The sequence below is a fragment of the Eschrichtius robustus genome, chromosome 6, assembly GCF_028021215.1.
Source record: "Eschrichtius robustus isolate mEscRob2 chromosome 6, mEscRob2.pri, whole genome shotgun sequence".
In the NCBI taxonomy this organism is placed as follows: domain Eukaryota; kingdom Metazoa; phylum Chordata; class Mammalia; order Artiodactyla; family Eschrichtiidae; genus Eschrichtius; species Eschrichtius robustus.
Genome location: NC_090829.1, coordinates 49,283,456 through 49,300,306, shown reverse-complemented (window position 1 = coordinate 49,300,306; position 16,851 = coordinate 49,283,456). Strand labels below are relative to the sequence as shown.

The window sequence follows — 16,851 nt, the reverse complement described above, 5'->3', positions numbered from 1 at the left end:
GCACTTCAAAAAAGCCAGGAGGACAGCTCACTAAATGTAATGGATGTGTAACAGCAGATCTTTAGATCTCTTGTATTTAGCATGACAACTCTGGGTTCTTTAGGTGCTTTAAACATGATATCTAAAACCACGTATTTTTTTTCCCTAGTGATGAGAAACATAGACTAATTACAAACTTCTCTTACACTATAGATGGCTTGAATGTCTGGTGCAATTGCAACATTTTGATTATACTCTATCTCCTATGGTTGCTGAAATTAATCAGTTTCACAACTTCATTTTCTTAATACATTTTCATGTTAATTCTCACTAGAATGAATACCCGCTGAGCATAGTCACAGTGGAAATGTGTTGTCTGATGATGCAATGAACAATTTATTTCTATTAACAGTTTTAAGATATGAAGACTTAGAAGCTTTCCTATTACATGCATCCTGATGTGTCTTCACCCAAATCTCCAAGAACTCTCATTAAGCAGTTTCAAAAGATATCTTGAAACAGAGGAACTGATTCCCACTTTAAGACTTACTTTTATAAACCTATTTATTTCCTATCAAAACTGACGTTGGCTGTTATGTTGACAAAACTTTTGTCAGGAAACTTTACTAGGAACGTGGCTTAGACAAGGAATATGACACGGGGTCGGTGCCTTGCACCCAGGATGCAGACCACAAGTGGTTTTTGATGATAAAAGCACAAGGAAGTTTCAAACAGTGTAAATAATCAGATAAGGAAGCAGATAGCAAGGGCAGGCATGCTAGATTTAAGAGGAAACCACTAAAAACCCCAAATGACCTTCTTTGGGCTATGAGGCATAATTATGGTTTAATGACATAATGTTAAAAATCAAATTTCATTGTTTTTATTAGCATCCCTATTATGACATATTTATAGTTGTGGACAGAAAAATAAGAAATCGTTTTATCTTCTTTTATTTTTACCTTTATGTTTTTACACAAATCTAAGTGAAGAATGTAAGATGAGGATGAAAGATACATTTTCTAGGGCCACTTTTTGAGAACCTTAGTAGATGAGAATTTTACTTCTAAGTGCCCCTCTTCTTTACTTCGAGTACTGAATTCCTTTTTCATGTGTATTTTCCTAACAGACTACAATGAAAATACATTAATCAATGACAGGGTAATTGAAAAAATGTATGATGCCACAAACCAAGCATCGGTTACATTTATTCTTACTCTTATTATGATTTAGGTTTGGGAAAATCAAGTTCCTTCTCTGGCCTCTGTTTTCACATCCACAAAATGACTGTGTTATTACAAATATGCAGTATAGGTGCACTTGTGTCCCAGGAGTCTATATTGGTCTTGAAAATACCCCTAGTGAATACTTCCTTTGTGTAGCTGATATTTATTATTAAACTGAGGTTAGTCTTCCTTAGGGTCCCTGTCAGTCAGTGGTTGGCTCAGAGTGACACTCATTGCCAACTCCCAATATCAGAAAGATGACATCTTTGGCAAGTTAGCAGGGCAATCTTTTAGGTCTTTATGTCTGAGGTATTGTAGCTTTGGGTAAAGATCACAGCAAAATATACAGTCAGATTAACTAGAATTTGAATCCCATCTTTAACACTTACCAGCTGTGTGACTTAGGGCAAGGTATTTACTCCATCTTACTGAGTCCGTAAATTTTGTCATCTGCAAAACAAGGATAATAATCACTTATGGTGGTTAGTGAGTTGTTAAAGGAAATGATGCATAATAAGCCCCTGACATGGAGTAGACACTTCTATTTTACCATCTTGCCATCATCTCTTGTTTCTATTACTTCAGTAGCTTGCTAATTGGTCACCAGTATCCACTTGCTCCACCCCAATACGTTTGCCACATTGTGGCCATTATGGTTTTTAAGGATGAGAATTTGGCAAAGACCATGTCTGGTGTCTTTTCAGAATGAATGAATAAATGAGTGAAATTACCAAGGCTGACTAATGTTAGAAATAAACTATTTAAATACACAGTTTTTTAAAAAAGCTAATGGATATATTTTGCCTACATTTCCAATCAACATCAAATAATCTACAAAAAAGTGATCACCACACAGAAAACAGCAGTGGGTTGTATGTATTTAGGCATAGTGCTTATGATTTAAAGTGTTTTGTGATTTTTGTTATTGTTTTTTATTGTTATTGCTATTGAAAATGATTTGACTAGGTCTTCGGCTGTTAAACAAAATAGGAAGACTCATTATCTGAAACAAAGTGTTTCTAGTGTATCTACAAAGCATTACCTAGAGGTGTACCTTCAGTACGTTAACAGTTATTCTTAAATTTAAAACAGAATTACTCCAAAAATTTCTTGACCTTACTGCTTTTAGATTTTATCAGAACAATTATTTTTCACTGTTTCTTTCATTTATGCTGGCAGATTCACCCAGCATAAATCCATTTATGTATTAGAATCCATCAGGAAAATTGATCTCTTTGTTTAAAACACACACAGGAATGTACATATCCCTAATCTACTACAGTCTATACTTTAAAAACATATGGGAATGATTTGGGAATCATAAGGAACAATAGGATGCTGAGTTTTATCAAAGAAATTGAACAAACATTGAAAATACCTTTAACCTAACTTTAGCACATCTAAAGCTCCCCAGGAATATTCTTGTCCACTTCTGCCCAGTCTTTGAATGAGTGAAAGTCTCACCCTTCCATAAAGCTTCCCCTACCACACCAGCATCTCTTTCCTGCCTGATTCTCCGTAGCACTTATCATTCGAGCCACATAATTTAGTGCTTAACGACTTACAGTCTTGTACTATTTGTTGTTCTTTCAAGTGGCTTAGTCTTGCCTCTCTAAATAGATTGCCTGGGCCTAAACAGCAGGGACAGTGGTTTATATTAATGTTTCATTCCTTTCGTCTTCTAAACCTTATCCGGCAGCATCTTTAGTAGGTCATTTTCAACCTGTGCAACAAGAGCCAAGGAATTGAAGAGAGTGGTGTGGGATTGGGAAGAAATCTCAGAGTTATTCTGAAACCCAAGAGTCCTTGTAAAACTGTCTGTGTGTGCATGTATGTACATGTGGCTTATGTACACAAAAACAAATTAGAAAAAGAATTTTAAATTAGATATTATAGACTTTTTAACTTGTAGTGTGTTTGTGATATATTGTCACATGCAAAAAAAAGGAAGTCATAGAATAATACGTAAAGTATAACTTTATTTTGGTGAATTTTTAAAAATTTGGTGTGAGCAAAGAATACAACAAGAAAAAACCCACACGGGACTGAATATCAATTACCTCAGAATGGTGAAACACCACTGTGTTGTGTTGTTTAGTTGGTAAAACTGTACGAATTGCTTTTATAATTTGAAAGACTTCCAAGAAAATGCTTAAAAATGAAAACTTCAAAGGAAATACCAAAGTGAAGTGAAGTGATAAATAAAATTACCAGGTTCTCTAAGAGGAAAGAAAATTAAATTTAAATTCAGCCTCTTTGCCTGGATAGATGGAGAAGCACTGGTACAGCAGAAAAGAACAGTAGCTAAGAAGTTCTATCTTCCAGCCTCAGGTCGACCACTTACCAGCACGAGGACCTTAGGCAAGTTCTCTAATGTCTGCATCTTTTTTCTCACTTTTATTGTGATAATTTTACTTGTCATACCGTCTCATAGATTTGCATCATTTGTGACTTTTAATTAACTAATCTAGGTGAAAGCCCCTTGCAAAGGATGATGTGTTATCCCTACCATGCTCTGTCACATCTGATATGGTTTGGTTGTTAGTTTTGAAAACCTGGCAATCTCTCTGGGAACCTGTGGGAATAGCAGCCCACAGCTACTTTATCAGAAGTGGTTGCAACTCCCGGGAGAGCTCCTGCTACCACAGAAGAGGGGCAAGGTTCTAATCCATGGCAGTGATGGGAAGGGAGAGAAACATTGATTGCTAATATTATTTTTCATTGCTGCCTTTGGCAGTGATACTGTTGTATTACCTTTTTTCTAGGTTTGGGCTAATGTTGAGGGAACTCCTGATAACCAGTTTATCAGAGCCCTTTTACATTCAAAGATCAACATCTTAGTCATTTTATACACAACAAAGAAAAATCCGTCTGAATCGGCAAAGCAACTTAGCCCTCATCTGGTACATGCTGCCAAACCAGTTGAAAGTTCACGATCCACTAAATGAGGACTCTGGAAATAGGGAAACAAATCTTTCTGAAATCTGTTGTCATAATATCACCACTCTGAAACTTATGATCGCTGCTTTTTCTGCTTTCAATCCAAGATAGCCTAAATTCCAACAGGCTTTAGAAAGCTTTCCATAATTTGGCCTTATCAAGTCTTATTCACTAATGCTTCTCAACTTCATGGCTCTTGGGATATCCTAACGAGTTTATTGAGCAACAGTTCATGAGAGGAACCAGAGGCAAGTATTTGTTAGATGCGGGTGTGAAACCACCTCTTTCCAGCTGCAGGAGGGAAAGGGCAGGCTGAGGCTAAGTGCAGGCTGGGAAGGTCGGGGTGCCCCTTCATGGGCCAGAAGTCTCTGACAGTCAGAGGACGCCAGGTGACTGAATTCTCCATAGGCACCAAAGATCTTTGGCTGGTTTTTTTGGTATCTATTGCTGCACAACAATTTACCCCAAAACTTAGTGGCTGAAACCAATAATAAACATGTATTGTCCTCAGATTCTATGGTTTAGAATTCAGGAGCTGCTTAGCTAGCTGGGTTGTTCTGGCCCAGGGTCTCATCAGGTTGCAGTTAAGATAGCAGCTACAGTCATCTAAAGATTTGACTGGCTCTGGAAGATCCAACCCCACTCACCACCCACTCACATTTCTGCCCCAGCCAACAGAAGAAATATACACACCCCAAACTGAACAACCTCTGCTGAGATCCTCTAGATTCACATGAACATCTTACTCTGTGTGTGTCCTCTTTCCTTTTCCTTGAATGTTTCACCTCCCATTTCCCCCATTTTATTCACATTTTGAAGAATTGTGTCTTTTAATAGCCTACTTTAAATATGGACTGAAACGTACTGAATTTCTGTTCAAGGTCTATTTTGAAAACATGAATCACTTCAATAGAATCATGAAGATTCCAATTTCTCTTCATGTGTTTTCTTTTACCTATCTCCGAAAATATCCCTTTCTTAGGAAATATTTCTCCCCGCTCCCAAGATTGGGATTCCTAGCTAAGTTGTTAGATGCCATAATGAATTTGCATTCCTGTCACTTATTTTGGTTCTTTTTCTCTGCTTCTATATGTTTCCATTTTGTTTCTCAAAAAACAAACTGCTGCTTGTGTGACAGCAGATAAATTAGGATGAAAAAAATGCTTATTCCTCTTCTGATGTAGAGATGTCTATGGAAAAAAAAAACCATAAAGGGCATTTATACAGAAAGAAGCTAACAGCTATTTTATAGAGTTAGAACTCCATTTAATAATAGTTAATGTTTATTAGGTGCTTATGTTCTAGGCACTGAGCTAAGTGCTGTGCATGGATTATCATGTTTAATCCTCTGTAAGATACTATCATTATCCTCATTTACAGACGAGGAAACTGAGGTGATAAGTAACCTGGCACATGTCACTCGCCTAGCAGTAGTGAAGCTCTGATTTAAATCCAGGCTGTCCTACTCTCGTGTCTGTACTTTTAATCACTATACTATTTCCCCTCCTTTTGAATGTCTACTATGTAGCAGGCATTATACTAAGTGCCATATATATATATATATATATATATATATATATATATATATACATACATACACAGACATATGTATAATCTCCATTGTTTAATCCTAATAACCTCCTATGATATAGATGCCATTACCACAATTTTAAAGATATTGAAAGAGAAATTCAGGAAGTTGAAGCAGCTCAGTATCACATAACTAGCAGCAGATTCTATCCAGGGCTCCAACATCAGAGGGCTACAACTTAGCAGGAAACCGGGGAGAAACTGATTGCTCATGAGCCCAAGTGATTTTAGATTTGCAGAGAGGAAACCTGTGGTCTACTGAGCCCTGGGAAGACGATCTTCTTACTTCATTACGGCAGCTAACCACATTCAGCCCATCGCCTTCCCTGCTAAAAGCCACAAGAGGTGGCACATTTGTGAAAACAGGTGACAGCATGGCCACCACATCCTAGGTGTGAATGATTTGACAGCTGGGTCATGTGAGTCATGAGCCACTGGGATCACCTGGACCATATTAAACAAAATCATTGGGAACAGGGAATAATTAGAGAGGAAATGTTGGTTTGCCATCCACAGGTTCTTTGACTGGAAGATACTTTAATTTATTTACCTTAATTATTTATCTCATCACTGCTATGGAATACTTTTCAAAGTCTAAACCAAATTCAGCAAATTTGCATTTTACTGAGGGATTAGATTCTGCAGTGAACCAGTAATTGAAAATCAAGTGTAATCAAAATTTCCCTTGCTCAGCCCTTAAACCATCCAGTATGGACACAGATCACCTTGGCTTTGGTTGAGCATTGGAGAAAGTGGTGTATTTGCATTCAGGTGCTGCATGGTGTGAAAAATACATCTCTCTAAACCTAAGAGTCACACTCAATGCAACAAGATACTCAATACAAAACGCATTTAAACACTGATTCCTACTGAGGGAACAGATGATTCTTTCTCCATCTGATGCTCTTTTCTGGATAAAGGATCATTCATTCTCATTCTCGTTCTTGTTCTCTCTCTCTCTCTCTTCTCCATCTCCATCTCCCTCTTTCTATCTGTTCACAATAGTTGAACATTAGTAACTTGAATGTATATATATGTTATGTTACAACACCACTGGGCTTTCCAAGATTGAAATGTAGCAAAATATATTTTATAAAGACTTTTAATGACTTTCTTGAAATATTTCAGCATTGGTTACCAAAGAGATATGTATAGGAAATGATAAACATTTATTATGATAATTTCTGCAGAGACAACAAAAACCACAGAATCAATACAAATGAACATGCTAAAGGACTTAGTGAATCATTTAAATTTGATTCATCCAACTTCTTTTTTTTTTGAGGACATATGAACTTTGCTAGCTCTTGGAAGAGTGGTAGGGAAGAATATAAAACTGTATTAGATACAATGTAATATTACACAAAAGCATGAGTTTAAAATTTAAAATCTATAGCCATTTCGATCTTACCATCCTAGGCTTATAATTTTGACTTTCTCCATCTCATGACTGGGTTCCATGGTTTATTTGTAAATTGATAGTCCAGATCACATGGGGAGAGAAATTATGTGTGAATCAAAGTGTGTTTCTTCTTTTCTTTTTAAGTATTTATATCCCTTCTGGCATTCTCCTTTCTAGTTGTAGGCACTGCATTAGCAAGCCTAGATTTGTTTTCCAGTCAAGAACTACATACCAAAACAAAAATACTTTGAGAATCTGCATCTTGGAAATTGACCGGTACTTAATTCTGGAGTTTATAGACAGGCTATATTAGGATTTTATTTGAAGTTGAAGGAGTGACTCAACAAAATTAACAGAAATATATTTTTAAAGCCACACCTGAAATCATGTCCGTGTTTTCATAATGATACTGAGATTTTATTGGGTACTTTAACCACTACTGGAATATTTTGACATTTTACTATTTGATATGTATCAAAAGATATGGCACACATGAAATGGATTATAAGCCTCACACTTTTCTGGCTCTACAGAGTTTTTTATTTTTAAAGTATCTAGTTATAGTCATTGACATAATAAAATGGAATTTTAGGATTTCCAATATAGGGAAGAGTGATATCTCACTACATCACTGGTCAGAACTTAGCATATTGATTGTTTTTTTGATAATTCTGCAACTGGGACACCATAACTAGCACCCACCATCAGAATGTTGAAATAGGGCAGTAATTCTGGGCCAGGGCTGCCTCACCATCCCTCCCCCTTTGTTTAGCACAGGCTTCTTTAGTTAGCAATGAGCACTTTCAATAGATCACAAATTAATCACAGCCATTAGTGCATTTTACAGAGGAGATTGTGTGGTTGCTCCTGCGAAATGTTCTGTTCCGCAGGATAATGAGTTAATTCATCTGGAACAACGTTAGTTCATCAAGGTTTGTGGTTTATATAAAGATCAAATTCCTGTAATTTTGTATGCCATCTGATTTAATGTCCACTTAGTTTAGCAGTTAGACAGCCATTGGCAGGCACAACACAGGAATCCAATATCAAAAACTGGAGAAAAGGCCAGTTTAATTCTTAAATGTTTAATTCAGGCTTTGGTAGACTAAGATTAAATGACTGCTTTTCTTTCTCCTGGGGAAATATATATCTAGATAATGCCAAATCTTATTAAGGAGAGCCTAAATAATATAAAACATTGTGTGTAAATATGCCCATGGTAAAATCTGTGCTTTAGAAGGGCTTATAATGGAAGAGGATAGGAAGGTGTGGGTTGATGTTGAAAGGAAATTATACACATTTCTTTGGAAGGTTCTCATACCAGATACTCAAGTAAAATGACAACAGTTCACAGGCAAAGGATCAGTTGGAGAGAGTTTACTGATAACCTCCTTTCTTTGTGAGTTTGATAGACCTTCCAAATGCTTTCAAGCTGAATGAAAAATTGAGGCTTGATTTTGTCTCTTTTTATCCATCACTATTTTTTAGTAACATTTTTGGTCAAGAGTGAAAACAGTCAATTAATAGAAAAATATTTAGGGAATACTTCGCAATTTTTACTAGTATCAGCTTTGCTGAAACAGATGCAACATAATAAAAAGCTTTACTTCCAAAATTGTTCCCCTTAGGTGTTCAGTGGAAGGGGAAAGGGGCTTTCATACATGTTTAACTATCTTTATTGATGCTCTATTAAACAAGCCAAAATAGGTTTCTTCACTGAAGGACTTCTTAGACTTCTAGAGTCTTAGAGCATTTACCACATTGATGTTTATTGTGACGCTCCAAGATGGAACTATCTTTACCTCATTTGACCACGGAACACGTTTTCAGAGAATACCTGGTAACAAGTCACTGATGAGAAAATGCTGGTGTAAAGTGCATTTCTTGCCATCAAACAACTTATAGGTAGATCAGCAGATGACAGAAATATCCCAAATGACCCTAAATATGATGACTGACAAGTGAATGTTTTTAATAATGAGCACTGTAAGAATTTCAAGGAAAGGAGCCTGGAGGGCTGTGTATGAGCTTGATAAATAGAACTCTGACTTCTCCTCCTTGAGCTCCTGTTTCATCTCCTGAATGCTCTGAGTATCAGAGATAAGGAAAGCAAAGGGCCTGCGTGAACACAGTTAAAGGGCCAAGAGCTTCTACTCATCTCCCTAGTTAACCAGAACTTAAGATTTGTTTAGAGGGAAGAATCAGACCATGGTCCTGGAAAGATAAATTTGACCTCCACTTATAGAGAAGATTGCATTTTGAATTAGGAGCTTTATTTTCTAGCAAATTAGGAACAATTAGGGTTTTTATTAGTGTGGTTTTTCTTTTTTAGCTTTTGTTTTCAAGTAAAGCAAAACATTGTCATAACTTTGTTACTCAGGAAGACTAATTTTTCGTGTAAAGACGCCACAGAATTCAGGCCTAAAATGACAAGGGCCTGCATCAGGCCAGTGCTAGTGGGAAGGTGAGGGCCCTAAAGAAACAACGTAATAGCCAATGACTGCTCACTGGGGATAAAGAAAAGGGAGGCATCCCAGATATTGTCCAGGGTTGGTACCCAGGTAAAGGGCCAACTCAGATAGTTGGTATAGAAACACAAGTATGGGTGCATTGGGGGAGCAATAAAGTGCTACTCCTGGGAAGCAGCAGTGGTAGAAATTTCTATCTCTAGATTCCCTAAAAGAGAATTACCAGTGCATCAATTGATTCCCATGGGGGAACAGTGGTAAATAGTCCAGTTTCCTTAGATATTAAATATAACAATTCCTGATACAGTTGGCCATAATTAATTGATTCTTGCAGCACAGTTCAAAGGTAGTTTAGCCTATTCTGAAAAGATGCTATTCAAGATGTGAATATGAATCAAACTTGATTCCATCCTTAAGAATTTTACAGCAACCCTTTAAGGAGGACCACTGACAATTTTAATAATGCATACTGAAGAGCATTACAGATACAACTGTAACGTAAGATAGAACTGACTATCAACCAGGAGATGATTTGGGATAAAAGGTGAAAAGGTCAAACCTGGTAGTTAGGGAATCAGTGGTCATAGAAAAAGAGGTGGCTTTGAAGGATAGATAAGATTTCATCCAAGATAATGAAGGCAAAATAAATTATAGGCTGAGGAACAATAATGATTAAAATTATAATTATATTAGCAATACCAATAATAATAATAGCTATTTTTTCATTGACCACATGCTAGGTGTCATGCATGATTCTAAGTAATTTACATACATTACCTCATTTCATTTTCAATAAATACAATGAGTTTATACTGAATTGTTAGGAAACTGGAACCCATTGAAGAATTTTGACCAGGGGAGTGAGTAACAGCTGATGCTTGGGAAGATTAACAGTGTTGAGCATAAACTAGTGGGTGGGTGAGTGGTGGTCAGAATAGGAAGTCATTGCGATAATTCAGACTAGAGGTAACAAGCATCCAAGCTAAGTATCCAAATTACATGGGACTGAAAATCAAGGAAGGACCCAATACGTTTTTTTCAACAAACCCTACTGAATACCTATTCTATGTCTGACGTTATGTTAGGATCTGGGCAATAGAGGCAAATGAGAGAAACCCAATTCCTACACTACTGGCACTTAAAGTCCACCAGAGGACATTGCAGAGAATACATTTCTGGACCTTGATAACGAATATTGACCGAAAACTAGACTGGATGTGTGTGTGTGTGTGTGTGTGTGTGTGTGTGTGTGTGTGTGTGTGTACATGGCCTCCTATCCCAGTTTTTAGGGCTCTTGGATCTCAGTGGTATTTCACCTCTGTCTCAGAATTCTCCTGCTTACTGATTGGCAGAGAACACAGTGGGTGGGACAGAGCAAACTCAGCTGCAAGCCAGGCAAAGACGGACATCTTCGGGGATAGCACAGCTTGAGAGAAAAAAAACATTTTTCTTAAAATTCTTCTCTTCCATAGGTCAGGGTAAGGATGAGGGCAACTGACACTGGAATGGAAGAAAGAGGATAGAAAAATACTTATACTTTGCTGTTCCCTAAAGTACAAACCAGACTATCTTCCTCATTGTGTGTGTATGTAAGTCTAGTCTAACCCATTACACAAACACAAAAACTCTGAAACTTAGTGTTTTGACCTGTTCGCACGAACTCAGAGCAGTTCACACTCATATTACCCAATTTATTTTCCCAACACTCCTATTAGGCTGATATTGTGAAACTTTCATAGAAAGCGACACAAAGGTTAAGTGACTTACCCAAAGGCAAACAGGTAGGAGAAGAGATGGGAGCAGAGAAATGTCTTCCAACTCACTTCTTCCACAAGATTACAAGTCTAAAAGCATTCTGAAATGGTGTTCCTAAAGCCTCAGGAAAGAAGCTGACTGTGGATTTATTACATAATGTGCTAAATGCTGTCTTGAAAAATTGACTTAATTTAAATTGATAAAATAATAAAAAAATTAATTCCTAGCAGTTGAGGTTAATTCCTAAAGCCTTAATTTAGGACCTTAATTCTTTGATCTAAAGTTAGGAAGAATGAGAGATTTGGCTTTTGGGGACAACTTATAATCAAGATCCAAGTTATCTTTTATAAAATAAAAAAGATTATAGTAATTTTTGTTCAGTGATCTGAAAATGCTTATTGTCTGAACAACCAGGTTGATGTGTTATGTGTTTTTTTATGAATATTTATCTCAGTTTTGTGGATATTTATTTCCTCATCATTTTTTTCTTGAATGTATCTTTTAAGGCATATGCATCATTGTATTAAACGTCTATACTTTCGAGGGATAAGAAAGAGAAAAATAATGATATTTTGACCCTTCTTCTCTACCAAATTTTACTACAACATATTTTATTAAAGTTTTTATTTTATCACAGTGTATTCATTTAAACTTGGTATAAATTTTTTTTTGTTGTTGTGCTTTAGCCACAAAATAACCACTCAGCATAATGGCTTAGGACTGAAATACATCAAAATAGCCCAACAAAAAATATTTTAAATATGGCAGCCTTAATTGGAGTTTTGGAAATAAATCTTTGAGTATAATAATTTATTCACTAGGGCTGTTGTCTCAGCAAAGTATTTCATCTTAGTTTCCAAAGAGCTGCTATATTACTAAATATATTTAAAGTCGAAGCAAAAAAAAAAACAACAACAAAAGGATCATGTTTATTCTGGACAAATATACTATAAAATACTCATCTGTTAAGAGAGTCATCTGCATTTTTTAAAAAAGATCAGATAGGTGATTATGTTTGTGTAGTTAATTAATAAAAAGGGAAGTAGGTAATGATTCACTAGGGAAACTTTTCTATCACAGTATCTGTTAGGAGGGATCCCATGCTGTAGGGACAATAATGGGGTGCTAATTCTGAACGCACACAGGGCTGTCCTACAAAGACATCGAGATTTGTAGGAAATCAACCCTCCAGCAGTCCTGGCAAGCCAGACTGACCCCAGCAAATGAAAATAATCAAAAGTAATTAGAAGCGTGCTGGACTACTCCTCGGAGAGCCGGGCGGGAGAGTAAACATGCCTGAATCCTCGAGCCACTGGGAAGGCCCATGTCTGAGCTGTTAGGTGCCCTGACCTTGTCCACATAAAGATGTGATTTATGAAGTGCAGGGCACAGCAGCAGGGCTTCTGTCTTCTCCTGGAGAACCAAATTACTGAGGTGGAGATTAACATGCTTTCAGTCGGGCCCATTTCCAGACCAAGGGAAATTTTTTATTTACATTTTTTTTTTACCTTTAATTTCCTCTTTTCTTTCTTTTTTTTTTTTTTAACAGTTCCCCCACCCCCATAGAGTTAAAAAAAAAAAAAAAAAAGACAAAGTCCATCAAAAGAGACCAGAAATATCTCTCCTGAGCACTGGTAATAATATATGTTGGTGACCGGACATCCAGAGTGCTTTTTATTTGTAAACTCTTATTGTGCGTGACTGTTTTTTTTTGCTGGGTCTACCTACCCAACATGACAGGATTCGTCTTTAAGTTTAGGGAGCCAAGCTTGTGGAAGACTCCCCTGACTAAAACATATAAATTAAAATTAAACAAAATATTACCTTTGATTCCATGGCTTCCCAATCTAGTTTATCTTGCCTAAACATGATTCTTCATTACAAGGCTTACCTATTAAGTAAAAAGATTTGAGAGAAGAAATTGTAGGTGGTCAAGAATTTGGAGGGAAGGAAAGAGGAGAGACAAATTGGAGTTTCTGTATTGGGAGAAATATTTATATGCGAATCAGTGGGAAATCTCTTGAGTCCTAAAGATGTACTTATATTTTTTTTCTTAGCTTTGTATCAGTTAAGTTAGGTAAGATTTTACAAAATCCGATTCTGATGTGGAAAAGGAGGCATTGATTTTCTTTTTAAACACACATCAATATCCATACATGAAGCTAATTTAATTAGCAAGCAGTTATTGTTCAGCCAAATGTCAATTTCTCAGATTATTTCATGCTTCTTGACGTGAGCTGTATGCAACAGGATTTAACAGGATCTCCATGAATGAAACTGAACTTGAGAAATGTAAAAATGCACTTGTATGTTCTTGAAAAACTACAAAAAACAAAACAAACAAACGAACAAAAAAAACCCACCAAAAAACCAAAAAAAAAAAAACAAAACAAACACAGCGTTAAAACAAAAATGTCAGGCTTGGAGCTCAGTGTATATTTAGCGTCCTCAAGAAACCCAAATCTACAGAATTAAGGGAACTCTACTTAGGCTGAGGTTATAAAGTGCCTTCCTCTATAAACTAAAAACATAATGTCAGGGTGAATGGGAACATACTTTATTAACTTTATGGTATTGAAAACTGCCAGCAAGTTGTCTTGTTTTTAAATATTGTCCTCTGTAGAGTGTTACAGGGTTGTTTGTCCACAGGAAGCCTATTAAAAGTGGACAGTGCAGTCATTTCATCTGGCTTTGGCTGGACTGCTTTTCTTTCCTTTAATGATGTGCTGGAATGTACCATGCCCATAGGGTCTCCATTAGCAGAACTTTTACTTCTGGGACAACCATGAAGTTTAAGGCTTAAAAGAGGCATCAGCTTACAGTCTTGTGGGAATCACTTGAATACTGGAGTACTAACTTCTTACTGCTTTAACTAGTATATTGACTTATTTTAAATAAACAGTTACACAATGAAGGCAAAGCCAGTGGCCTTATTGGAAATCTTTGAGCCTTTTAAAGATTCTGCAATCCACGCAGATGGGGGAGGAAGGAAGGGGCCTGAGGAGGGTTTATGCCCTTTTCAGACCAGGAAGAAAACACATTAACCTCTCCCACCCCAGCCCTGCCATCAGCCAAAGGGGGATCTTTACAGCTCCCTGAAAATCTATCAAGTCACACTCAAACCTCATATTTTCCAATGCCTTTTTCCTGGTAAACAACAATTAACAGAACAGGGCAGAAAAAACGATCATTCCTTCCGGAAAAATGTTTTTAAAGTATGATTCTTTTTAAAAAACATCGCCACCAAATCACTCTATGTTCTGCTTTTAAACTGTACATTTGTTTTTGTATGTTCTCCTATTCCATTCCCTTAATATTTAGATCATCTGTGCTGATACATGTTTGCAAATTAAAGCTGGTTTGAGATTATAGTAAAACCATTATTTTTAATAGCCCATTTCAAGGGCAGCGCTAAACACTGCAGAACACGCATGTTACTGATTACTGCTGAGCAGACAGCAGCTTTTGCAGACTAATTTGTAACTGGGAACTACTGTAAACAGATTTCACCAGAAATCCCAAGGAATAAAGGGAATTGGTGGTGGTATTTGTCTCCTTCTATTTGTTTATTGTTTTAGAAACCTCCTGATGTTGAGCCAGTTAACCGGGGAGCAAAGCAAGCCCCCATGCAAAAACCTTTTCCTCCAGCCCTCCGGCTCCTCTTCCGTGTCGCTTTTGATCAGGGGAGGCAGGTCAGGGTCTTGTCCTAAAGGGTTATTATTGAAATAGCCAGAGGCTCCTTTCTTGAGAATCAAGGCCCTTCTAGCTACTCTGGGATTTCAGGACCCCATTTTTAAACTTCAAGTTGTGTCGTCAGGAAAAAGCGAGGTGATTGCCTTTCCGTGAAGTTATCAAGAGGGGAGGGGCGGGGGTGGGGGAACGAGAGGGAGAGGAGAGAGAGAGAAGAAATACTGAGATCTGATGTTTGCCGAGGTCCTTTAGTCTTTCTCACAAGTTATTCAGTGGAGAACCAGACTGAGGAGGATGATATTAATAAAATAATAATGATAAGGCTAAATAATCCCCTATCTCTCTAGATGAATCTTCCAAGGACTTAGAAAGAAAGTGTTAACTCTTTTGGCTCTATCTGAGGAAGAGAATTTCATGCGTAGCAATAGCCTTAGCTCAGGTCCGTGTGTGCGGGTCTGGACTGCAGGGTGCACCCATCCGGGCTTGAGGCTCCGGAAGGCGCAGGATCGCGCGGGAGGCGGAGGGCAGAGCTCGCCTGCCGGCACCCGGCGGGCGGCAACGGGTTCACCTGGGTGGCTGGAGCCGCCAGCGCCGCTACTTAATTCGGGGCGCAACGCCATCTACCGGCCTCCTGACGCACCTGCAAGTGCCCAGACCTTGAAAGTCGCCCCGCCTCCCCCACCCGAACCCAATATAAGAGAAAAAACTCCGAGGCCCTTTCCACGAATCCTAATTTAGCCAGGACCTGCCACTGATTCCATACGAACTTTTGTTTATCCACCGACGTTTCCTCCTTTTCAGAGCAGCTTTGTAAAGGGCAAGGAGGTGGGGGCCAGAGACTAGGGCGGGGGATTGGGGCGTTGAGCTCTCAGACCCCCTGATCAGGCCGCACTGTCTGAAGCAATTGGTTCCCCAGATTACTTGTATTTAACACACAATGCATCATAAAACAAATCCCTCATCCTGACAGGAAGAAAATAGAACAGCTCATAGCTCGAGCCGGTCTAATTTATGGCTAAATTAAAAAAAAAAAAAAAAAAGTGTCGGGGGAGCTCCTACAATGGGCAAGTTGAGGAAGGGCAGGAAATCAATGGCAGCAGCAAGTCCGGAGTTCTTAAAGGTTCTCAAGCGCCGAACTCTATGGGAATATCTGACCGGGTTTTAGGTTATTTACAAAGGATTTTTCCTGTCCTACCTACCATTGCTGTGCGATTTTCCCGCAAACAATGGCCATTATCTGAAATAACAGTTCAATGTCACAGATAACAGGCCACCAAAACGAATTAGTCACCACCTCTTGTCATTTTCTCCCCCCCATCCCTCCCTTTTGTTACTATTTTTGTTTTTAAATCAGCATTTTGGGGAAATACAGATCTACTAGATTTACACGTCTATTTGCACTTGGAGAAAACAAAAAGGGACTTGTACCGTCTCCGTTTGCAGATGAAGTTTAACATAAACGCGCTTTCCATCCCGTCTCTCTCTACCCCTCCCCCTCAAGTGTCTCTTGACTCGCTTACTTTGCTTAACTTTCCATTGTTGAGCTGAGAAGTTGGATTTTGTCCATTTGTTTTTATGAATGGAGTTTTGTGATAAAAAAGCGTTTATTTCCATTTAACCGATGGATTTTACTAAAATTTCCAAGCTTGGCTGGAGTAAATCCGTAGACACTTTTATTTTGCCACGCATTCCCTATATTCTTTCTTCCAATGTTGTTTCTGGAATGTGTTGATAAAAGCTGACCATATATATTAGAAAATTATTAATCACCATATAGTACTGATTCCCCCAAAACAACACT

At 37.8% G+C, this 16,851-nt stretch overlaps 1 protein-coding gene across 10 annotated transcripts in view; it reads left to right on the top strand.

The window, feature by feature from the left end:
- The window catches only part of MECOM (MDS1 and EVI1 complex locus), a 566,050-nt gene that overhangs the window by 484,996 nt on the left and 64,203 nt on the right, over nucleotides 1–16,851 (top strand). The gene's annotated exons all lie outside the window — the stretch shown is intronic.